Here is a 23268-nt window from a genome sequence, read left to right on the forward strand (position 1 = left end):
AAAGTGCCCTGCACACTCTGACAAGTCTTCTCTTGGACCTCTTCTCCCATCCCCCTCCCACTATTCCCATGCTGTCAGCAGCAATACTGACGCTGGCATCATAATGGTGATGATCCCAACAGAGGTGAGGTAAGTATTATACCTTGCCCCCCTACCCCTTGCCCTCTGGTACTGCAACCTAACCCTATCCGTCCCCCCTTAGTGCTTAAACCTACGCGCCCCCCCAGTAGTGCCTAACACCCCCTCCATGCAGCCTAACCTGGCATATTGTGCAGTGTAAAGGGTTAGGCAGCTCATTTTAGAATAAAAGCAGTGTTAGTTAAACTGATTATTCTATATTACTGTCTTGTAAAAAAAAATCTGTACAAATCAAAGGTTACTCTTATCTGCTGTCTTTAATTCCTCAACTAAATGTAAGACTGTTGCCTAATAAGCGGCTCTACTGTGGTGCAACATGTATAAGGGACTAACGGACAATACTGTGTGGTACAATGTGAGTAACGGAGACACTACTGTGAGGTGTAATGTGACTAACAGACACTACTGTGTGGTGCAATGTGAGTAACGGATGCTACTGTGTGGTGCAGTGTGAGTAACGGACACTACTGTGAGGTGTAATGTGAGTAACGGACACTACTGTGCGGTGTAATGCGAAAAGTGGACGCTACTGTACAGCGTAATGCGAATAATGGCTGCTACTGTGCGGTGTAATGTGAGTAACGGATGCTACCGTGCTGTGTAATTAAAATAATGGACACTGATTTAGTCAGTGATTTAGTGTAGGGTATAGAGGTGTCAGTGATTTAGTGTAGGGTATAGAGAGACGGGGTCAGTGATGTAGTGGTAGGTATAGAAGGGTAAGTTAAAATACTAATCATTTTTTGTGGGGAGGGGGGCACTCAACATTTATCTTGCCTCCGGGCAACTGAGATGAAGTTACGCCACTGGTGAAAGGGGTGAGGAATCGGAGGATGATGATGAGGTGGACATCTTGCCTCTGTAGAGCCAGTTTGTGCAAGGAGAGATTGATTGCTTCTTTTTTGGTGGGGGCCCAAACCAACCAGTCATTTCAGTCACAGTCGTGTGGCAGACCCTGTCGCTGAAATGATGGGTTCGTTAAAGTGTGCATGTCCTGTTTATACAACATAAGGGTGGGTGGGAGGGCCCAAGGAATATTCCATCTTGCACCTCTTTTTTCTTTCATTTTTCTTTGCATCATGTGCTGTTTGGGGACAATTTTTTTGAAGGGCCATCCTGCCTGATACTGCAGTGCCACTCCTAGATGGGCCAGGTGTTTGTGTCGGCCACTTGTGTCGCTTAGCTTAGTCACACAGCGACCTTGGTGCGCCTCTTTTTTTCTTTGCATCATGTGCTGTTTGGGGAGTATTTTTTGAAGGGCCATCCTGTCTTGATTGACACTGCAGTGCCACTCCTAGATGGGCCAGGTGTTTGTGTCGGCCACTTGTGTCGCTTAGCTTAGTCACATAGCTACCTCATTGCGCCTCTTTTTTTCTTTGCATCATGTGCTGTTTGGGGACTATTTTTTTTAAGTGCCATCCTGTCTGACACTGCAGTGCCACTCCTAGATGGGCCAGGTGTTTGTGTCGGCCACTTGGGTCGCTTAGCTTAGCCATCCAGCGACCTCGGTGCAAATTTTAGGACTAAAAATAATATTGTGAGGTGTGAGGGGTTCAGAATAGACTGAAAATGAGTGGAAATTATGGTTATTGAGGTTAATAATACTATGGGATCAAAATGACCCCCAAATTCTATGATTTAAGTTGTTTTTGAGGGTTTTTTGAAAAAAACACCTGAATCCAAAACACACCCGAATCCGACAAAAAAATTTCGGTAAGGTTTTGCCAAAACGCGTACGAATCCAAAACACGGCCGCGGAACCGAACCCAAAACCCGAAAAATTTCCGGTGCACATCACTAATTTTCAGTGGCTTGTTCTAAACTGGACTTTCTTGGGTTATAAAATATGGTCATTCTGCAAATCCAATATTATTTGTGCATATGGTGCCGACTCTTTTGTTACCCCTCAATAGCCACAAAACGTTTTCCAAAATCCTGTATAAAATGATGCTGTCCCTATAGTGGTCACTTCACACTGCTGAAAGTGTAGGGCAGGGCTGTAACATCAGCTGGCCACTGACATCTTGGGCGGGATGCTGCCCGTGTTCGGCGACGTACGGGACTCCGACCAAACTCGGACGTTTTTTTAAAAGGGCAAACACTTACAAGGGAAAACCATGCCTTGTAAGTCATTATCCTTTTAAAAAAATGTCCAAGTTCGGCCGGAATCCCGCACATTGACCTAACTCGTGCGACATTACATCCGCATCATGTGTTCTTTGTGTGCCCCAGAATGCCTTGCGATCAGCATTCTGGAGCAACAGATAAACACGAAACTTCAAGGAAATGAAGATCCCCTGAGCACTGTATCACTGATCTCTGCACTCATGTGATCATCAGTTTAGCTCTGCTATTTACTGCTCAGGAGGGACAGATTGTTCCAATCCTAGCTGAATGTTCTACAAGTTCTGCATACATTATTCCGGATGAGGAGAGAGGATGGACCAAATAACACGATCTATAACCACTGGATAGGGGGTTGGGAGGGATTATGTTACCTAGGGGCAGGGGCACCACCAGAGCCGGCCATAGGCATAGGCAAACTAGGCAATTGCCTAGGGCATTTGATATGCCTAGGGGCATCATCAGCTTCTGCTGATTAAAAAATAAGAATTTACTCACCGGCAATTCTATTTCTCGTAGTCCGTAGTGGATGCTGGGTACTCCGTAAGGACCATGGGGAATAGACGGGCTCCGCAGGAGACTGGGCACTCTAAAAAAAAGATTAGGTACTATCTGGTGTGCACTGGCTCCTCCCTCTATGCCCCTCCTCCAGACCTCAGTTAGGGAAACTGTGCCCGGAAGAGCTGACACTACAAGGAAAGGATTTGGAATCCAGGGTAAGACTCATACCAGCCACACCAATCACACCGTACAACTCGTGATAACTATACCCAGTTAACAGTATGAGTAACAACTGAGCCTCACTGAACAGATGGCTCATAACAATAACCCTTTAGTTAAGCAATAACTACATACAAGTATTGCAGAAAATCCGCACTTGGGACGGGCTCCCAGCATCCACTACGGACTACGAGAAATAGAATTACCGGTGAGTAAATTCTTATTTTCTCTGACGTCCTAGTGGACCATGGGGATTATACCAAAGCTCCGAAACGGGCGGGAGAGTGCGGATGACTCTGCAGCACCGCATGAGCAAACTCAAGGTCCTCCTCAGCCAGGGTATCAAACTTGTAGAATTTTTCAAACGTGTTTGACCCCGACCAGGTAGCAGCTCGGCAAAGTTGTAATGCCGAGACCCCTTGGGCAACCGCCCAAGAAGAGCCCCCTTCCTCGTGGAATGGGCTTTTACTGATTTAGGATGCGGCAGTCCAGCCGCAGAATGTGCAAGTTGAATCGTGCTACAGATCCAGCGAGCAATAGTCTGCTTAGAAGCAGGAGCACCCAGCTTGTTGGGTGCATGCAGGATAAACAGCGAGTCAGTATTTCTGACTCTAGCCGTCCTGGAAACATAGATTTTCAGGGCCCGGACTACATCCAGCAACTTGGAGGCCTCCAAGTCCCGAGTAGCCGCAGGCACCACAATAGGTTGGGGTTCAAATGAAACGCTGATAACACCTTAGGGAGAAATTGGGGACGAATCCTCAATTCTGCCCTGTCCCTATGGAAGATCAGATAAGGGCTTTTACATGACAAAGCCGCCAATTCTGACACACGCCTAGCCGAAGCCAAGGCCAAATATATATGACCACTTTCCACGTGAGATACTTCAACTCCACGTTCTGAAGTGGCTCAAAACAATGTGATTTCAGGAAATCCAACACTACGTTGAGATCCCAAGGTGCCACTGGAGGCACAAAAGGGGCTGAATATGCAGCACTCCCTTAACAACGTCTGAACTTCAGGCAGCGTCTTTCCTAGCCTTTAACAGCGTAGGAATCCCTTCATCTGGAACGCCCTTTTCCGTTAGGATCCGGCGTTCAACCGCCAAGCCTTCAAACGCAGCCGCGGTAAGTCTTGGAACAGACAGGGCCCCTACAGTAACAGGTCCTGTCTGAGAGACAGAGGCCATTGGTCCTCCGAGATAATTTCTTGTAGTTCTGGGTACCAAGTTCTTCTTGGCCAATCCGGAACTACGAGTATAGTTCTTACTCCTCTCTTACTTACTATTCTCAGTACCTTGGGTATGAGAGGAAGAGGAGGGAACAAATAAACCGACTGGTACACCCACGGTGTCACTAGTGCGTCCACAGCTATCGCCTGAGGGTCTCTTGACCTGGTGCAATACTTTTTTAGCTTTTTGTTGAGGCGGGACGCCATCATGTCCACCTGTGGCCGTTCCCAACGGTTCACAATCTGCGTGAAGACTTCTGGATGAAGTCCCTACTCTCCCGGGTGGAGGTCGTGCCTGCTGAGGAAGTCTGCTTCCTAGTTTTCCACACCCGGAATGAACACTGCTGACAGTGTTAGCACGTGATACTCCGCCCATCGGAGAATCCTTGTGGCTACTGCCAACGCCATCTTGCTTCTTGTGCAGCCTTGCCGGTTTACATGGGCGAGAGCCGTGATGTTGTCTGACTGAATCAGCACCGGCTGGTTTTGAAGCAGGGGTTCTGCTTGCCTTAGGGGATTGTAAATGGCCCTTAGGTCCAGAATATTTATGTGTAGGGAAGTCTCCTGACTCGACCATTGTCCTTGGAAGTTTCTTCCCTGAGTGACTGCTCCCCAACTCGGAGGCTTGCATCCGTGGTCACCAGGACCCAGTCCTGAATGCCGAATCTGCGGCCCTCGAGAAGATGAGCACTCTGCAGCCACCACAGCAGAGACACCCTGGCCCTTGGGGACAGGGTGATCAGCCGATGCATCTGAAGATGCGATCCTCACTTGTCTAACAGGTCCCACTGAAAGTTCCTTGCATGGAACCTGCCAAAGGGAATTGCTTCGTAAGAAGCTACCATCTTTTCCAGGACTCGCGTGTAATGATGCACCGACACCTGTTTTGGTTTCAGGAGGTCTCTGACCAGAGATGACAACTCCTTGGCCTTCTCCTCCGGGAGAAACACCTTCTTCTGTTCTGTGTCCAGAAACATGCCCAATATCAGCAGACGCGTCGTAGGAACCAGCTGCGACTTTGGGATATTCAGAATCCAGCCGTGCTGTTGTAGCACTTCCTGAGATAGTGCTACTCCGATCAACGACTGCTCCTTGGACCTCGCCTTTATAAGGAGATCGTCCAAGTACGGGATAATTATAACTCCCTTCTTTCGAAGGAGTATCATCATTTTGGCCATTACCTTGGAACACACCCTCGGTGCCGTGGACAGACCAAACGGCAACGTCTAAAATTGGTAATGGCAGTTCTGTACCACAACCTTGAGGTACTCCTGGTGAGGTAGGTAAATGGGGACATGTAGGTAAGCATCCTTGATGTCCAGTGATACCATGTAATCCCCCTCTTCCAGGCTTGCAATAACCGCCCTGAGCGATTCCATTTTGAACTTGAACTTCCTTATATAAGTGTTCAAGGATTTCAATTTTAGAATGGGTCTCACCAAACCGTCTGGTTTCGGTACCACAAACATTGTGAAATAGTAACCCCGTCCCTGTTGAAGGAGGGGAACTTTTATTATCACCTGCTGGAGGTACAGCTTGTGAATTGCCGCCAGTACTACCTCCCTGTCCTGGGGAGTAGCTGGAAAGGCTGATTTGAGGTAACGGCGAGGGGGAGACGTCTCGAACTCCAGCTTGTATCCCTGAGATACCACTTGTAGAACCCAGAGATCCACCTGTGAGCGAACCCACTGGTCGCTGAAGTTCCGGAGACGGGCCCCCACCGCACCTGGCTCCACATGTGGTGCCCCAGCGTCATGCGGTGGACTTAGTGGAAGCAGGGGAGGATTTTTGTTCTTGGGAACTGGCTGTATGGTGCAGCTTTTTCCCTCTACCCCTGCCTCTGGGCAGAAAGGACGCGCCTCTAACCCGCTTGCCTTTCTGAGGCCGAAAGGACTGTACTTGATAATACGGTGCTTTCTTAGGCTGTGAGGGAACCTGAGGTAAAAAAGTCGACTTCCCAGCTGTTGCTGTGGATACGAGGTCCGGAAGACCGTCCCCAAACAATTCCTCACCCATGTAAGGCAAAATTTCCATGTGCCTTTTCGAATCAGCATCACCCGTCCACTGCCGAGTCCATAATACTCTCCTGGCAGAAATGGACATTGCTTTAATTCTAGATGCCAGCCGGCAAATGTCCCTCTGTGCATCTCTCATATATAAGACTACGTCTTTAATATGCTCTATGGTTAGCAATATAGTGTCCCTGTCAAGGGAATCAATGTTATCAGACAGGGAATCAGACCACGCTGCTACAGCACTGCACATCCATGCTGAAGCAATAGCAGGTCTCAGTATAGTACCTGAGTGTGTATACACAGACTACAGGATAGCCTCCTGCTTTCTATCAGCAGGCTCCTTTGAGGCGGCCGTATCCTGAGACGGCAGTGCCACCTTTTTTGATAAGTGTGTGAGCGCCTTGTCCACCTTAGGGGATGTCTCCCAGCGTAACCTATCCGTTGGCGGGAAAGGGTACGCCAGTAGTAACCGCTTAGAAATTACTAGTTTCTTATCTGGTGAACCCCACGCTTCTTCACACAATTCGTTTAACTCATCAGATGGGGGAAAAGTCACTGGCTGCTTTTTCTCCCCAAACATAATACCCTTTTTTGTGGTAACCGGGTTAATGTCAGAAATGTGCAACACATTTTTCATTGCCGTAATCATGCATCGGATGGCCCTAGTGGATTGTATATTTGTCTCATCCTCGTCGACACTGGAGTCAGATTCCATGTCGACATCTGTGTCTGCCATCTGAGGTAGCGGGCGTTTTTGAGCCCCTGACGGCCTCTGAGATGCCTGGGCAGGCGCGGGCTGAGATGCCGGCTGTCCCAAAGTTGCGTCATCGAACCTTTTATGTAAGGAGTTGACACTGTCGGTTAATACCTTCCACATATCCATCCACTCAGGTGTCGGCCCCGCAGGGGGCGACATCACTCTTATCGGCACCTGCTCCGCCTCCACGTAAGCGTCCTCATCAAACATGTCGACACAGCCGTACCGACACACCGCACACACACACAGGGAATGCTCTGACTGAGGACAGGACCCCACAAAGTCCTTTGGGGAGACAGAGAGAGAGTATGCCAGCACACACCACAGCGCTATATAAACAGGGATTTACACTAACAAAAGTGAATTTTCCCTATAGCTGCTTAATATACTCAGTTTGCGCCTAAATTTAGTGCCCCCCCTCTCTTTTTTACCCTTCGAGCCTGGAAACTGCAGGGGAGAGCCTGGGGAGCTGTCTTCCAGCGGAGCTGTGAAGAAAAAATGGCGCCGGTGTGCTGAGGGAGATAGCCCCGCCCCCTTCTCGGCGGACTTCTCCCGCTTTTTTATATACTTTTATGGCGGGGGATTATGCACATATACAGTTTATTAGACTGTATTATGTGCTTTTTGCCATGTAAGGTACTCTAATTGCTGCCCAGGGCGCCCCCCCCCCCTCCCCCCCCCCCTCCCCCCCCCCCCCCCCCAGCGCCCTGCACCCATCAGTGACAGGAGTGTGTGGTGTGCATAGGGAGCAATGGCGCACAGCTGCAGTGCTGTGCGCTACCTTAATGAAGACCGAAGTCTTCAGCCGCCGATTTCCTCCGGTTTCTTCCGTCTTCTGGCTCTGCAAGGGGGACTGCGGCGCGGCTCCGGGAACGGACGATCGAGGTCGGGCCCTGTGTTCGATCCCTCTGGAGCTAATGGTGTCCAGTAGCCTAGAAGCACAAGCTAGCTGCAAGCAGGTAGGTTTGCTTCTCTCCCCTAAGTCCCACGTAGCAGTGAGTCTGTTGCCAGCAGATCTCACTGAAAATAAAAAACCTAACAAATACTTTCTTTTCTAGAAGCTCAGGAGACCCCCTAGAGTGCAACCAGCTCGGGCCGGGCACAGATTCTAACTGAGGTCTGGAGGAGGGGCATAGAGGGAGTAGCCAGTGCACACCAGATAGTACCTAATCTTTCTTTTAGAGTGCCCAGTCTCCTGCAGAGCCCGTCTATTCCCCATGGTCCTTACGGAGTACCCAGCATCCACTAGGACGTCAGAGAAATGATATGCGACATGCCTATATTCTGTATGTAGCATTTTATATGCAGATACAGCCACAGTCTCACACAGTATATAGACATGCTGCATATCAGTTTAATCAGCAGAAGCTGCTTGTGCATCCTAGCCACATAGCACTGCAAATAAGATGCATTTTCATTAAAAAAGTGCCCGACGTTAGCATTGATGCAAGATTTGTGAGGACAAATTTGTATCCAAGCAGAGGCAGAGGTCACAGTGTTAGTGGCAGTGTGAGTGCTGTGTGCATGTGAGTGGGTTGGTTGTGCAGTAGTGTTCAGAATATGTGTAAGGAGCATTATGTGTGTCATGTAAAAATGCATTAATAATGTGCAACATATGTGTAAAGGGCCACTATGTGTGTCATTATGTGTATAAGGGCATTAATAATGTGCGGCATATGTGTAACAGGGTACTAATGTATGTGTGTCATTATGTGTATAGGGGCACTAATAATGTGCAGCAAATGTGTAAGGGGCACTAAGTGTGTCATTATGTGTATAAGGGCATTAATAATGTGCGGCATATGTGTAAGGGACATTATGTGCAAAAGGGCATTAATAAAGGTTGTCATAATGTGTAAGGTGCATTATGTTTATAAGGACATTAATGTGTCTCATATGTGTAAGGGGCATTACTGTGTGGAATTGTGTATAAATGCATTACTAATGTGTGGCATTATGTGTATAAGGTGCTCTATGTGGCGTTGCAAATAGAAAGGGCACTACTGTGTCGTCTAATGTGAATAAAGAGCAATAAGTTGTGGTGTAATGTGAATAAGGAGCAATTCAGTGTGATGTAATGTGAATAAGGGGCTCTACTGTGAGGAGTAACGTTTATAAGGTAAAGTGATACTACTGTGGGATGTAATATGAATTATGGACACTATCGCAAGATAAAATGTGAATAAAGTTGCAGTACTGTGTGGCGTAATTGGAATTGTGGTTACTATTGTGTGGCCATGTCCCTTCCCAGCAAAAAGATGCCCCTTTTTGGGCTGTGCGTCAAATGTGCGAACTGTTCCTATTTAAAATATAGGGGGTACAAGGACTGCTATGGGTGAGGGGTGATGGTGCTGGGAAAGATGTGCAAGGTCAGAGGCGGAACCAGCGGTGGTGCTAGGGGGCACCAGCCAAAATCTTGCCTATGGCATCATATTGGTTAGGGCCGGCTCTGGGCACCACAATTTTTGGGTTGGGGGTCCAAGATATAATAAAATTTTGGTGTCCCAAAATTGATGAATGTCACCCCGTCAGGGGAAGCTGAATTTACCCACCAAATCACCTACCTGATGACAGAGATATCTATTTATTTATCTATCTTTATAGAGAGAGAGAGATAGATAGATAGATAAATAGATAGATAGATAGATAGATAGATAGATAGATAGATAGATAGATAGATAGATAGATAGACAGACCTACTGTATCTCTCTCTCTCTCTATATATATATATATATATATATATACACATACACAAACGCACACATTTAACAGCATAAAGGACACTATGGGGAATGTAAAATACAGTGTATTAGAAGAAAAACACAACATTAAGGGGCTCATTTTAGACTCCATAAATAGAGTTTCTTATTGCCGTTATTCAGGCTACAAGAAATTCATTGCCCATATGTATTAATATTTAAAAATCACATCCAGGAACAGGCACTCTGATAGGAGCCCATCCCAGCAATGTGTAAAGTAAAGTGATTACATCAGGGATTACTTTAGTTTATGCTGCAGACGTACAGTGAATGCACGGTCATTAGACAGCACATGCATCGGTGGCTTTTACAAGGGAGGGATCTGGACAATTCCTCTCTCTGTAAATTGTGTTATGTAGCCCATAGACTATAATGACTAAGGCCATTGCTATGGGAAACAGGGAAAGTGCAGCTGCTGTGGAACCCTGTAATACTTTCAGACTATACTCACATTTTAAGGATATACTGTAGATTTTCAGGTGATTTCCCACAAAATGTGTATAATAAATATTAGAGATGAGCGGGTTCGGTTTCTCTGAATCCGAACCCGCCCGAACTTCATGGTTTTTTTCACGGGTCCGAGCAGACTCTGATCCTCCCGCCTTGCTCGGTTAACCCGAGCGCGCCCGAACGTCATCATGACGCTGTCGGATTCTCGCGAGACTCGGATTCTATATAAGGAGCCGCGCGTCGCCGCCATTTTCACACGTGCATTGAGATTGATAGGGAGAGGACGTGGCTGGCGTCCTCTCCATTTAGATTAGAAGAGAAAGAGAGAGATTGACCTGATTTACTGGAGCTTAGGAGTACTGTAGAAGTGTAGAGAGTGCAGAGTTTACTAGTGACTGACCACAGTGACCACCAGACAGTGCAGTTTTATTTAATATGGCCCTCATTCCGAGTTGTTCGGTCGGTATTTTTCATCGCATCGCAATGAAAATCCGCTTAGTACGCATGCGCAAAGTTCGCACTGCGACTGCGCCAAGTAACTTTACTATGAAGAAAGTATTTTTACTCACGGCTTTTTCTTCGCTCCGGCGATCGTAATGTGATTGACAGGAAATGGGTGTTACTGGGCGGAAACACGGCGTTTCAGGGGCATGTGGTTGAAAACGCTACCGTTTCCGGAAAAAACGCAGGAGTGGCCGGAGAAACGGTGGGAGTGCCTGGGCGAACGCTGGGTGTGTTTGTGACGTCAACCAGGAACGACAAGCACTGAACTGATCGCACAGGCAGAGTAAGTCTGAAGCTACTCTGAAACTGCTAAGTAGTTAGTAATCGCAATATTGCGAATACATCGGTCGCAATTTTAAGAAGCTAAGATTCACTCCCAGTAGGCGGCGGCTTAGCGTGTGTAACTCTGCTAAATTCGCCTTGCGACCGAACAACTCGGAATGAGGGCCTATATCCGTTCTCTGCCTGAAAAAAACGATACACACAGTGACTCAGTCACATACCATATCTGTGTGCACTGCTCAGCCCAGTGTGCTGCATCATCTATGTATATATATCTGACTGTGCTCAGCTCACACAGCTTATAATTGTGGGGGAGACTGGGGAGCACTGCAGTGCCAGTTATAGGTTATAGCAGGAGCCAGGAGTACATATTATATTAAAATTAAACAGTGCACACTTTTGCTGCAGGAGTGCCACTGCCAGTGTGACTGACCAGTGACCTGACCACACTGACCACCAGTATAGTTAGTAGTATACTATATTGTGATTGCCTGAAAAAGTTAAACACTCGTCGTGTGACTTCACTTGTGTGGTGTGTTTTTTTTTATTCCATAAAAAACTCATTCTGCTGACAGACAGTGTCCAGCAGGTCCGTCATTATATAATATATACCTGTCCGGCTGCAGTAGTGATATATATATATTTTTTATATCATTATTTATCATCCAGTCGCAGCAGACACAGTACGGTAGTTCACGGCTGTAGCTACCTCTGTGTCGGCACTCGGCAGTCCATCCATAATTGTATACCACCTACCCGTGGTTTTTTTTCTTTCTTCTTTATACATACATACTACTACATCTCTTTATCAACCAGTCTATATTAGCAGCAGACACAGTACAGTACGGTAGTCCACGGCTGTAGCTACCTCTGTGTCGGCACTCGGCAGTCCGTCCATAATTGTATACCACCTACCCGTGGTTTTTTTTTCTTTCTTCTTTATACATACATACTACTACATCTCTTTATCAACCAGTCTATATTAGCAGCAGACACAGTACAGTACGGTAGTTCACGGCTGTAGCTACCTCTGTGTCGGCACTCGGCAGTCCGTCCATAATTGTATACCACCTACCCGAGGTTTTTTTTTCTTTCTTCTTTATACATACATACTACTACATCTCTTTATCAACCAGTCTATATTAGCAGCAGACACAGTACAGTACGGTAGTTCACGGCTGTAGCTACCTCTGTGTCGGCACTCGGCAGTCCGTCCATAATTGTATACCACCTACCCGAGGTTTTTTTTTCTTTCTTCTTTATACATACATACTACTACATCTCTTTATCAACCAGTCTATATTAGCAGCAGACACAGTACAGTACGGTAGTTCACGGCTGTAGCTACCTCTGTGTCGGCACTCGGCAGTCCGTCCATAATTGTATACCACCTACCCGAGGTTTTTTTTTCTTTCTTCTTTATACATACATACTACTACATCTCTTTATCAACCAGTCTATATTAGCAGCAGACACAGTACAGTACGGTAGTTCACGGCTGTAGCTACCTCTGTGTCGGCACTCGGCAGTCCGTCCATAATTGTATACCACCTACCCGTGGTTTTTTTTTCTTTCTTCTTTATACTTATACATACTACTACATCTCTTTATCAACCAGTCTATATTAGCAGCAGACACAGTACAGTACGGTAGTCCACGGCTGTAGCTACCTCTGTGTCGGCACTCGGCAGTCCGTCCATAATTGTATACCACCTACCCGTGGTTTTTTTTTCTTTCTTCTTTATACTTATACATACTACTACATCTCTTTATCAACCAGTCTATATTAGCAGCAGACACAGTACAGTACGGTAGTCCACGGCTGTAGCTACCTCTGTGTCGGCACTCGGCAGTCCGTCCATAATTGTATACCACCTACCCGTGGTTTTTTTTTCTTTCTTCTTTATACTTATACATACTACTACATCTCTTTATCAACCAGTCTATATTAGCAGCAGACACAGTACAGTACGGTAGTTCACGGCTGTAGCTACCTCTGTGTCGGCACTCGGCAGTCCGTCCATAATTGTATACTAGTATCCATCCATCTCCATTGTTTACCTGAGGTGCCTTTTAGATGTGCCTATTAAAATATGGAGAACAAAAATGTTGAGGTTCCAAAATTAGGGAAAGATCAAGATCCACTTCCACCTCGTGCTGAAGCTGCTGCCACTAGTCATGGCCGAGACGATGAAATGCCAGCAACGTCGTCTGCCAAGGCCGATGCCCAATGTCATAGTACAGAGCATGTCAAATCCAAAACACCAAATATCAGTAAAAAAAGGACTCCAAAACCTAAAATAAAATTGTCGGAGGAGAAACGTAAACTTGCCAATATGCCATTTACCACACGGAGTGGCAAGGAACGGCTGAGGCCCTGGCCTATGTTCATGGCTAGTGGTTCAGCTTCACATGAGGATGGAGGCACTCAGCCTCTCGCTAGAAAAATGAAAAGACTCAAGCTGGCAAAAGCAGTAGCACCGCAAAGAACTGTGCGTTCTTCGAAATCCCAAATCCACAAGGAGAGTCCAATTGTGTCGGTTGCGATGCCTGACCTTCCCAACACTGGACGTGAAGAGCATGCGCCTTCCACCATTTGCACGCCCCCTGCAAGTGCTGGAAGGAGCACCCGCAGTCCAGTTCCTGATAGTCAGATTGAAGATGTCAGTGTTGAAGTACACCAGGATGAGGAGGATATGGGTGTTGCTGGCGCTGGGGAGGAAATTGACCAGGAGGATTCTGATGGTGAGGTGGTTTGTTTAAGTCAGGCACCCGGGGAGACACCTGTTGTCCGTGGGAGGAATATGGCCGTTGACATGCCTGGTGAAAATACCAAAAAAATCAGCTCTTCGGTGTGGAGGTATTTCAACAGAAATGCGGACAACAGGTGTCAAGCCGTGTGTTCCCTTTGTCAAGCTGTAATAAGTAGGGGTAAGGACGTTAACCACCTCGGAACATCCTCCCTTATACGTCACCTGCAGCGCATTCATAATAAGTCAGTGACAAGTTCAAAAACTTTGGGTGACAGCGGAAGCAGTCCACTGACCAGTAAATCCCTTCCTCTTGTAACCAAGCTCACGCAAACCACCCCACCAACTCCCTCAGTGTCAATTTCCTCCTTCCCCAGGAATGCCAATAGTCCTGCAGGCCATGTTACTGGCAATTCTGACGAGTCCTCTCCTGCCTGGGATTCCTCCGATGCATCCTTGCGTGTAACGCCTACTGCTGCTGGCGCTGCTGTTGTTGCTGCTGGGAGTCGATGGTCATCCCAGAGGGGAAGTCGTAAGACCACTTTTACTACTTCCACCAAGCAATTGACTGTCCAACAGTCCTTTGCGAGGAAGATGAAATATCACAGCAGTCATCCTACTGCAAAGCGGATAACTGAGGCCTTGGCATCCTGGGTGGTGAGAAACGTGGTTCCGGTATCCATCATTACTGCAGAGCCAACTAGAGACTTGTTGGAGGTACTGTGTCCCCGGTACCAAATACCATCTAGGTTCCATTTCTCTAGGCAGGCGATACCGAAAATTTACACAGACCTCAGAAAAAGAGTCACCAGTGTCCTAAAAAATGCAGCTGTACCCAATGTCCACTTAACCACGGACATGTGGACAAGTGGAGCAGGGCAGGGTCAGGACTATATGACTGTGACAGCCCACTGGGTAGATGTATGGACTCCCGCCGCAAGAACAGCAGCGGCGGCACCAGTAGCAGCATCTCGCAAACGCCAACTCTTTCCTAGGCAGGCTACGCTTTGTATCACCGCCTTCCAGAATACGCACACAGCTGAAAACCTCTTACGGCAACTGAGGAAGATCATCGCGGAATGGCTTACCCCAATTGGACTCTCCTGTGGATTTGTGGCATCGGACAACGCCAGCAATATTGTGTGTGCATTAAATATGGGCAAATTCCAGCACGTCCCATGTTTTGCACATACCTTGAATTTGGTGGTGCAGAATTATTTAAAAAACGACAGGGGCGTGCAAGAGATGCTGTCGGTGGCCAGAAGAATTGCGGGACACTTTCGGCGTACAGGCACCATGTACAGAAGACTGGAGCACCACCAAAAACTACTGAACCTGCCCTGCCATCATCTGAAGCAAGAAGTGGTAACGAGGTGGAATTCAACCCTCTATATGCTTCAGAGGTTGGAGGAGCAGCAAAAGGCCATTCAAGCCTATACAATTGAGCACGATATAGGAGGTGGAATGCACCTGTCTCAAGCGCAGTGGAGAATGATTTCAACGTTGTGCAAGGTTCTGCTGCCCTTTGAACTTGCCACACGTGAAGTCAGTTCAGACACTGCCAGCCTGAGTCAGGTCATTCCCCTCATCAGGCTTTTGCAGAAGAAGCTGGAGACATTGAAGGAGGAGCTAACACGGAGCGATTCCGCTAGGCATGTGGGACTTGTGGATGGAGCCCTTAATTCGCTTAACAAGGATTCACGGGTGGTCAATCTGTTGAAATCAGAGCACTACATTTTGGCCACCATGCTCAATCCTAGATTTAAAGCCTACCTTGGATCTCTCTTTCCGGCAGACACAAGTCTGCTGGGGTTGAAAGACCTGCTGGTGAGAAAATTGTCAAGTCAAGCGGAACGCGACCTGTCAACATCTCCTCCTTCACATTCTCCCGCAACTGGGGGTGCGAGGAAAAGGCTCAGAATTCCGAGCCCACCCGCTGGCGGTGATGCAGGGCAGTCTGGAGCGACTGCTGATGCTGACATCTGGTCCGGACTGAAGGACCTGACAATGATTACGGACATGTCGTCTACTGTCACTGCATATGATTCTCTCACCATTGAAAGAATGGTGGAGGATTATATGAGTGACCGCATCCAAGTAGGCACGTCACACAGTCCATACTTATACTGGCAGGAAAAAGAGGCAATTTGGAGGCCATTGCACAAACTGGCTTTATTCTACCTAAGTTGCCCTCCCACAAGTGTGTACTCCGAAAGAGTGTTTAGTGCCGCCGCTCACCTTGTCAGCAATCGGCGTACGAGGTTACATCCAGAAAATGTGGAGAAGATGATGTTCATTAAAATGAATTATAATCAATTCCTCCGCGGAGACATTCACCAGCAGCAATTGCCTCCACAAAGTACACAGGGAGCTGAGATGGTGGATTCCAGTGGGGACGAATTGATAATCTGTGAGGAGGGGGATGTACACGGTGATATATCGGAGGATGATGATGAGGTGGACATCTTGCCTCTGTAGAGCCAGTTTGTGCAAGGAGAGATTAATTGCTTCTTTTTTGGGGGGGGTCCAAACCAACCCGTCATATCAGTCACAGTCGTGTGGCAGACCCTGTCACTGAAATGATGGGTTGGTTAAAGTGTGCATGTCCTGTTTTGTTTATACAACATAAGGGTGGGTGGGAGGGCCCAAGGACAATTCCATCTTGCACCTCTTTTTTCTTTTATTTTTCTTTGCGTCATGTGCTGTTTGGGGAGGGTTTTTTGGAAGGGACATCCTGCGTGACACTGCAGTGCCACTCCTAAATGGGCCCGGTGTTTGTGTCGGCCACTAGGGTCGCTTATCTTACTCACACAGTCAGCTACCTCATTGCGCCTCTTTTTTTCTTTGCGTCATGTGCTGTTTGGGGAGGGTTTTTTGGAAGGGACATCCTGCGTGACACTGCAGTGCCACTCCTAAATGGGCCCGGTGTTTGTGTCGGCCACTAGGGTCGCTTATCTTACTCACACAGTCAGCTACCTCATTGCGCCTCTTTTTTTCTTTGCGTCATGTGCTGTTTGGGGAGGGTTTTTTGGAAGGGCCATCCTGCGTGACACTGCAGTGCCACTCCTAGATGGGCCCGGTGTTTGTGTCGGCCACTAGGGTCGCTAATCTTACTCACACAGCTACCTCATTGCGCCTCTTTTTTTCTTTGCGTCATGTGCTGTTTGGGGAGGGTTTTTTGGAAGGGACATCCTGCGTGACACTGCAGTGCCACTCCTAAATGGGCCCGGTGTTTGTGTCGGCCACTACGGTCGCTAATCTTACTCACACAGCTACCTCATTGCGCCTCTTTTTTTCTGTGCGTCATGTGCTGTTTGGGGAGGGTTTTTTGGAAGGGACATCCTGCGTGACACTGCAGTGCCACTCCTAAATGGGCCCGGTGTTTGTGTCGGCCACTAGGGTCGCTTATCTTACTCACACAGTCAGCTACCTCATTGCGCCTCTTTTTTTCTTTGCGTCATGTGCTGTTTGGGGAGGGTTTTTTGGAAGGGCCATCCTGCGTGACACTGCAGTGACACTCCTAGATGGGCCCGGTGTTTGTGTCGGCCACTAGGGTCGCTAATCTTACTCACACAGCTACCTCATTGCGCCTCTTTTTTTCTTTGCGTCATGTGCTGTTTGGGGAGGGTTTTTTGGAAGGGACATCCTGCGTGACACTGCAGTGCCACTCCTAAATGGGCCCGGTGTTTGTGTCGGCCACTACGGTCGCTAATCTTACTCACACAGCTACCTCATTGCGCCTCTTTTTTTCTTTGCGTCATGTGCTGTTTGGGGAGGGTTTTTTGGAAGGGACATCCTGCGTGACACTGCAGTGCCACTCCTAAATGGGCCCGGTGTTTGTGTCGGCCACTACGGTCGCTAATCTTACTCACACAGCTACCTCATTGCGCCTCTTTTTTTCTTTGCGTCATGTGCTGTTTGGGGAGGGTTTTTTGGAAGGGACATCCTGCGTGACACTGCAGTGCCACTCCTAAATGGGCCCGGTGTTTGTGTCGGCCACTAGGGTCGCTTATCTTACTCACACAGTCAGCTACCTCATTGCGCCTCTTTTTTTCTTTGCGTCATGTGCTGTTTGGGGAGGGTTTTTTGGAAGGGACATCCTGCGTGACACTGCAGTGCCACTCCTAGATGGGCCCGGTGTTTGTGTCGGCCACTAGGGTCGCTAATCTTACTCACACAGCTACCTCATTGCGCCTCTTTTTTTCTTTGCGTCATGTGCTGTTTGGGGAGGGTTTTTTGGAAGGGACATCCTGCGTGACACTGCAGTGCCACTCCTAAATGGGCCCGGTGTTTGTGTCGGCCACTAGGGTCGCTAATCTTACTCACACAGCTACCTCATTGCGCCTCTTTTTTTCTTTGCGTCATGTGCTGTTTGGGGAGGGTTTTTTGGAAGGGACATCCTGCGTGACACTGCAGTGCCACTCCTAGATGGGCCAGGTGTTTGTGTCGGCCACTAGGGTCGCTTAGCTTAGTCATCCAGCGACCTCGGTGCAAATTTTAGGACTAAAAATAATATTATGAGGTGTGAGGTATTCAGAATAGACTGAAAATGAGTGGAAATTATGGTTTTTGAGGTTAATAATAATATGGGATCAAAATGACCCCCAAATTCTATGATTTAAGCTGTTTTTTAGGGTTTTTTGAAAAAAACACCCGAATCCAAAACACACCCGAATCCGACAAAAAAAATTCGGTGAGGTTTTGTCAAAACGCGGTCGAACCCAAAACACGGCCGCGGAACCGAACCCAAAACCAAAACACAAAACCCGAAAAATTTCAGGCGCTCATCACTAATAAATATGCCACAAATACATAACTGTAACATGTGAGTGGAGTGAATTCATGTATAAGACAGCGAGACAGGATCATAGCTCACACCCTGGCTGAGGCTATGTATGGAATGTATGAGACTTTACAGGGTACATTTTCAGCTGAACCTGGTTGGAAATGGGGGGGAAGGCCAGGGGGGCCGCAAGGGTAAGGGGTGGGAAAACAAAGGGGAGCTAAGGGGTAAGAGGTGAGGAACATATGAAGTGGGAGGTGAGAAGGGCACAGGGCTGGTCCCAGAGGAGGGCCAGGCCTACAGTAACTAGCCACACACCGTAGGTGTTGGAGCTGGATGCAGGGAGGAGTAGTACCCTGGAGGCAGGTGGAGAAGGGCTGTGGGGAGGAAGAAGGTGGAGAGTTTTGTCTCCGTCCTGACTCTGTCCACATTAACTGTACTTTGACTGGCGCCTCTGAAATATTATTTTTTTTTGGGGGGACAAGCTGCCCACCCTTTCCAGCACCTATGCCTGGGGGGATCAAAAGCTACAGAGGTGAAAGAAATATGCAACAGGGTGGGGGTATAATGCTAAATGTGGCCGGAAAAGCTACAGGTCTGTCAAATGTTACAGCATGATTGAAAAATTCTACAAGGGTGGGGGGATGGACAATGCTATAGAGTCTAGACATGCCCACAGATTTCACAGGATTGCAGTCATAAACTGTACCACACTGTTTCTTGTTAAATAAAGCGTGTGGAATCTATCACAGGAGGGGGACAACAACAGTACTTGGTGATAGCTTTTTTTGTCTGTGTTGGCTTGCTAAACAGGCAAAGCCTTATTTCCAGCTGAAATGCCTGACTTAAATGGAATTAGGGGTCTTTTCCCTGTGGTAAATAGACCTGCTAGTATTTAAAATGATAATTATGAGATCTAGTCAGAACACACAAAGGCCCTCATTCCGAGTTGTTCGCTCGCAAGGCGATTATAGCAGAGTTACACACGCTAAGCCGCCGCCTACTGGGAGTGAATCTAAACATCTTAAATGTGCGACCGATGTATTCGCAATATTGCGATCAAAACCGAGTTAGCAGTTTCTGAGTAACTCCAGACTTACTCTGCCTGTGCGATCAATTCAGTGCTTTTCGGTCCCGGCTGACGTCATAAACACACCCAGCGTTCGCCCAAGCACTCCCACCGTTTCTCCAGACACGCCTGCGTTTTTTCCGGAAACGGTAGCGTTTCCTGCCACACGCCCCTAAAACGCCGTACATCCGCCCAGTAACACCCATTTCCTGTCAATCACAATGCGTTCTCCGGAGCGACGAAAAAGCCGTGAGTAAAATTACTTTCTTCTTAGTAAAGTTACTTGACGCATGCGCAGTGCGAACATTACGCATGCGCACTAAGAGAATTCTCACTGCGATGCGATGAAAAATACCGAGCGAACAACTCGGAATGAGGGCCAAAGTACATTCTTTCAGTTTGCAAAAATGTATTACTGAATTTGTTGCTGATTCTAATACACAAAGATCCAAACAAGTTTCCTGCTTCCTAATGACAGCACAATGATTACCATTTGGACATTAATGCTAGCTGGGTTCTCCTTCATCGCCCTTATATACCAGTGAAGAAAATTACTTACAAATTACAGCTTTCAGCAAGGTTGAGTGGCAATTACCCAATTGAAGAGTAGTGGGCTGTTACATTTAAAGTAGATATGGGCACTAGACTATTGGTTATTTGTTTGCAATAAAATATTTTATGCAAATAGCTTTGACCCTAGATTATATGAAAGACAGTATAATAGGAGTCTTTCTGAATGCAAGCATTATGTCAATTTGTATTATTATACATTTAGAAATAAATCAATTTACCCATTCTGTTACACATCATAATGCACATAGCTTTAAAAATGTATTTTTGCAAATTACTTTTAATTAAAACAGTTACAGACTTGGGATTAAAATACATGTATACATCTTTCAAATAATAAGTGTCTTTAAATTGATAAGCCACCTAGAGGTTGATGTTTACCCTCTGCACATTCCAAAAACCTACAACAAAACCTTGTTTTTAAGTTTAATACCAGGAGGTAAATTTACAAAAGGGCAGTTTGTGGAAAAAGCAGGGTTTTAGTATTTTTCATCCATGTATTTACTAGGCCAAACTGCCAACAAATTTGGTTTTAGAAGATCAGTTGTTTAGTGGAATGGCAGCCTGCAGCCAGGAGAGCCACCCAGTGTGCCATTATGATGTAACATATACTATGGGTGGCGGGGCTGGCCCAGGGCACGTTATTACCCTGCTACAGCACAGATTCCCACTATCAATTATAGGCCATTTCCATAATTAATTACTACTTTCACAGATTTAAATAAAATATAAGGCACCTGCTAACAGTTTGCACCTCCAGGGCATCTGTACACAGAAAGTTGAATTTTTGGGAAGAATGAAACCTGCTGCCATCCAGGAATGACCCCAAAATGTGAATTGTCATTTGTCTAGCCATTTACACCTCCTGAATGTGCTGCCATTTTTATCTGATAGTGTATGTACATCCTGAAAAAACAGAAGCATGTGTTCAAAATAATAGATGCATGGTGTCAAAAACAAATGAGGACACTTTACATAGTTTACATAGTATCTGAGGTTGAAAAAAGACAATTGTCCATTGAGTTCAACCTATTTGTGGTCTCCTATGCATGATGATTTGTCTAAAATTTTTGACTGATGCTGATGTCAGCCATTGCATTTTATCCCTTTTTGTAGTAACTATAATGCGTGACTATGCACCATAACCATGGATATCCTTATCCATTAGGAATTTATCTAACCCATTCTTAAAGGTGTTGACCAATTCCGCCATTACAACTCCGTCAGGCAGGGAATTCCAGACACGTATTGTCCTTACCGTGAAAAAGCCTTTACGACGTATTGTGCGGAATCTACTCTCCTCTAACCTGAGCGAGTGTCCACGAGTCCTATGTGTTGATCTGGCCAAAAACAGGTCCCGCGCAAGCTCTGTGTATTGTCCCCTTATATATTTGTAGATGTTGATCATATCCCCTCTTAGTCTCCTCTTTTCCATTGTAAACATGCCTAGTCTTTCAAGCCTTTCCTTGTATTCCATCGTCTCCATGCCCTTAATTAGTTTAGTCGCCCTCCTCTGAACCTTTTCTAGCTCCAGGATATCCTTTTTGTAGTACGGTGCCCAGAATTGTACACAGTATTCAAGGTGGGGCCTCACTAGTGATTTATATAACGGGAGTATAACATCCTCGTCCCTTGCATCAATTCCCCGTTTTATGCATACTAGTATCCTATTAGCCTTTCTTGCTGCCATCCTACTTTGGGAACTGCTGCTTAGTTTGCTATCTATGAGAACACCTAAGTCTTTTTCCAGTACAGTATCCCCTAATGTTACCCCATTCAGTTTGTAGGTGTTATTTTTGTTCTTGCTACCACAGTGCATTACCTTACACTTGTCTGTGTTGAAGTACATTCTCCATTTGGCTGCCCATGCTTCTAATTTAATTAAGTTGTTCTGAAGAGACTCGGCATCCTCCTCTGTATTTATAGCCTTACACAATATGGTATCATCTGCAAAAATTGACACCATGCTCTCTAGATCTTCTGTTAGGTCGTTAATGAAAATGTTGAACAATAGCGGTCCTAATACCGAGCCTTGTAGCACACCACTTAACACTTCAGTCCAATTTGAAAGAGATCCATTAACGTGCTGCTCTCTGTTATCTAACCAATTCTTGACCCAAGTACAAATAGTGCTTCCTAGCCCTATTTATTGTAGCTTATAGATAAGTCGTTCCTAGCCCTATTTATTGTAGCTTATAGATAAGTCGCATGTGAGGTACTGTGTTGAAAGCTTTGGCAAAGTCTAAAAAGATTACATCCACGTCTTTACCCTGATCGAGGTTTGCACTTACTGTTTTGTAAAAACCAAGTAAGTTGGTTTGACAGGATCTGTCCTTCACGAATCCATGTTGATTCCTTTTAATGATTTTATTGGCTTCAAGGAACTTCTGAATACTATCCCTTAGAATACCTTCCAGTACTTTCCCCACTATAGATGTAAGACTAACTGGTCTATAGTTACCCGGTTCAGCTTTACTTCCCTTTTTGAATATAGGCACTACTTCCGCTATACGCCAGTCTTTGGGAACCATACCTGATATAACTGAATCCTTAAAGATCAAAAATAGCGGTTTTGCAAGTTCAGAGTGAAGCTCCATTAGAACCCTTGGGTGAATTCCATCGGGCCCCGGTGACTTATTAATCTTTAAGTGTTTTAATTGGTCACAGACTGCCTCCTCACTTAAATAAGTACCTATCAGTGGGATATTATCATTATTGAGATCATGTCAGTCCCTGAATTGGGGACCCTCTAGTAAACACTGTTGAAAAAAATTAATTAAGGGTGTCCACTATGTCATTATCATTTTTGATTAAGACTCCCGACTTGTCTTTTACAGGGCCTATACTCTCATTCTTTAATCTCTTGCTATTAATGTATTTAAAGAATTTTTGGGGATTTGATTTGCTTTCCTTAGCTACTAGTTTTTCTGTTTCTACTTTAGCCGCTCTTATTTCTTTTTTGCATATTTTGTTACAGTCTTTATAGTGCTGAAATGATTCCGCATACCTATCAGATTTATATTTTTTAAATGCTCGCCTTTTCTTGCCCATAAGTTCCTTTTTTTTTTTATTAAGCCACATCGGTTTATTATTAATCCTTTTTTTGCTGCTCATAGG

The sequence above is a fragment of the Pseudophryne corroboree genome, chromosome 6 (assembly GCF_028390025.1).
Source record: "Pseudophryne corroboree isolate aPseCor3 chromosome 6, aPseCor3.hap2, whole genome shotgun sequence".
Classification (NCBI taxonomy): domain Eukaryota; kingdom Metazoa; phylum Chordata; class Amphibia; order Anura; family Myobatrachidae; genus Pseudophryne; species Pseudophryne corroboree.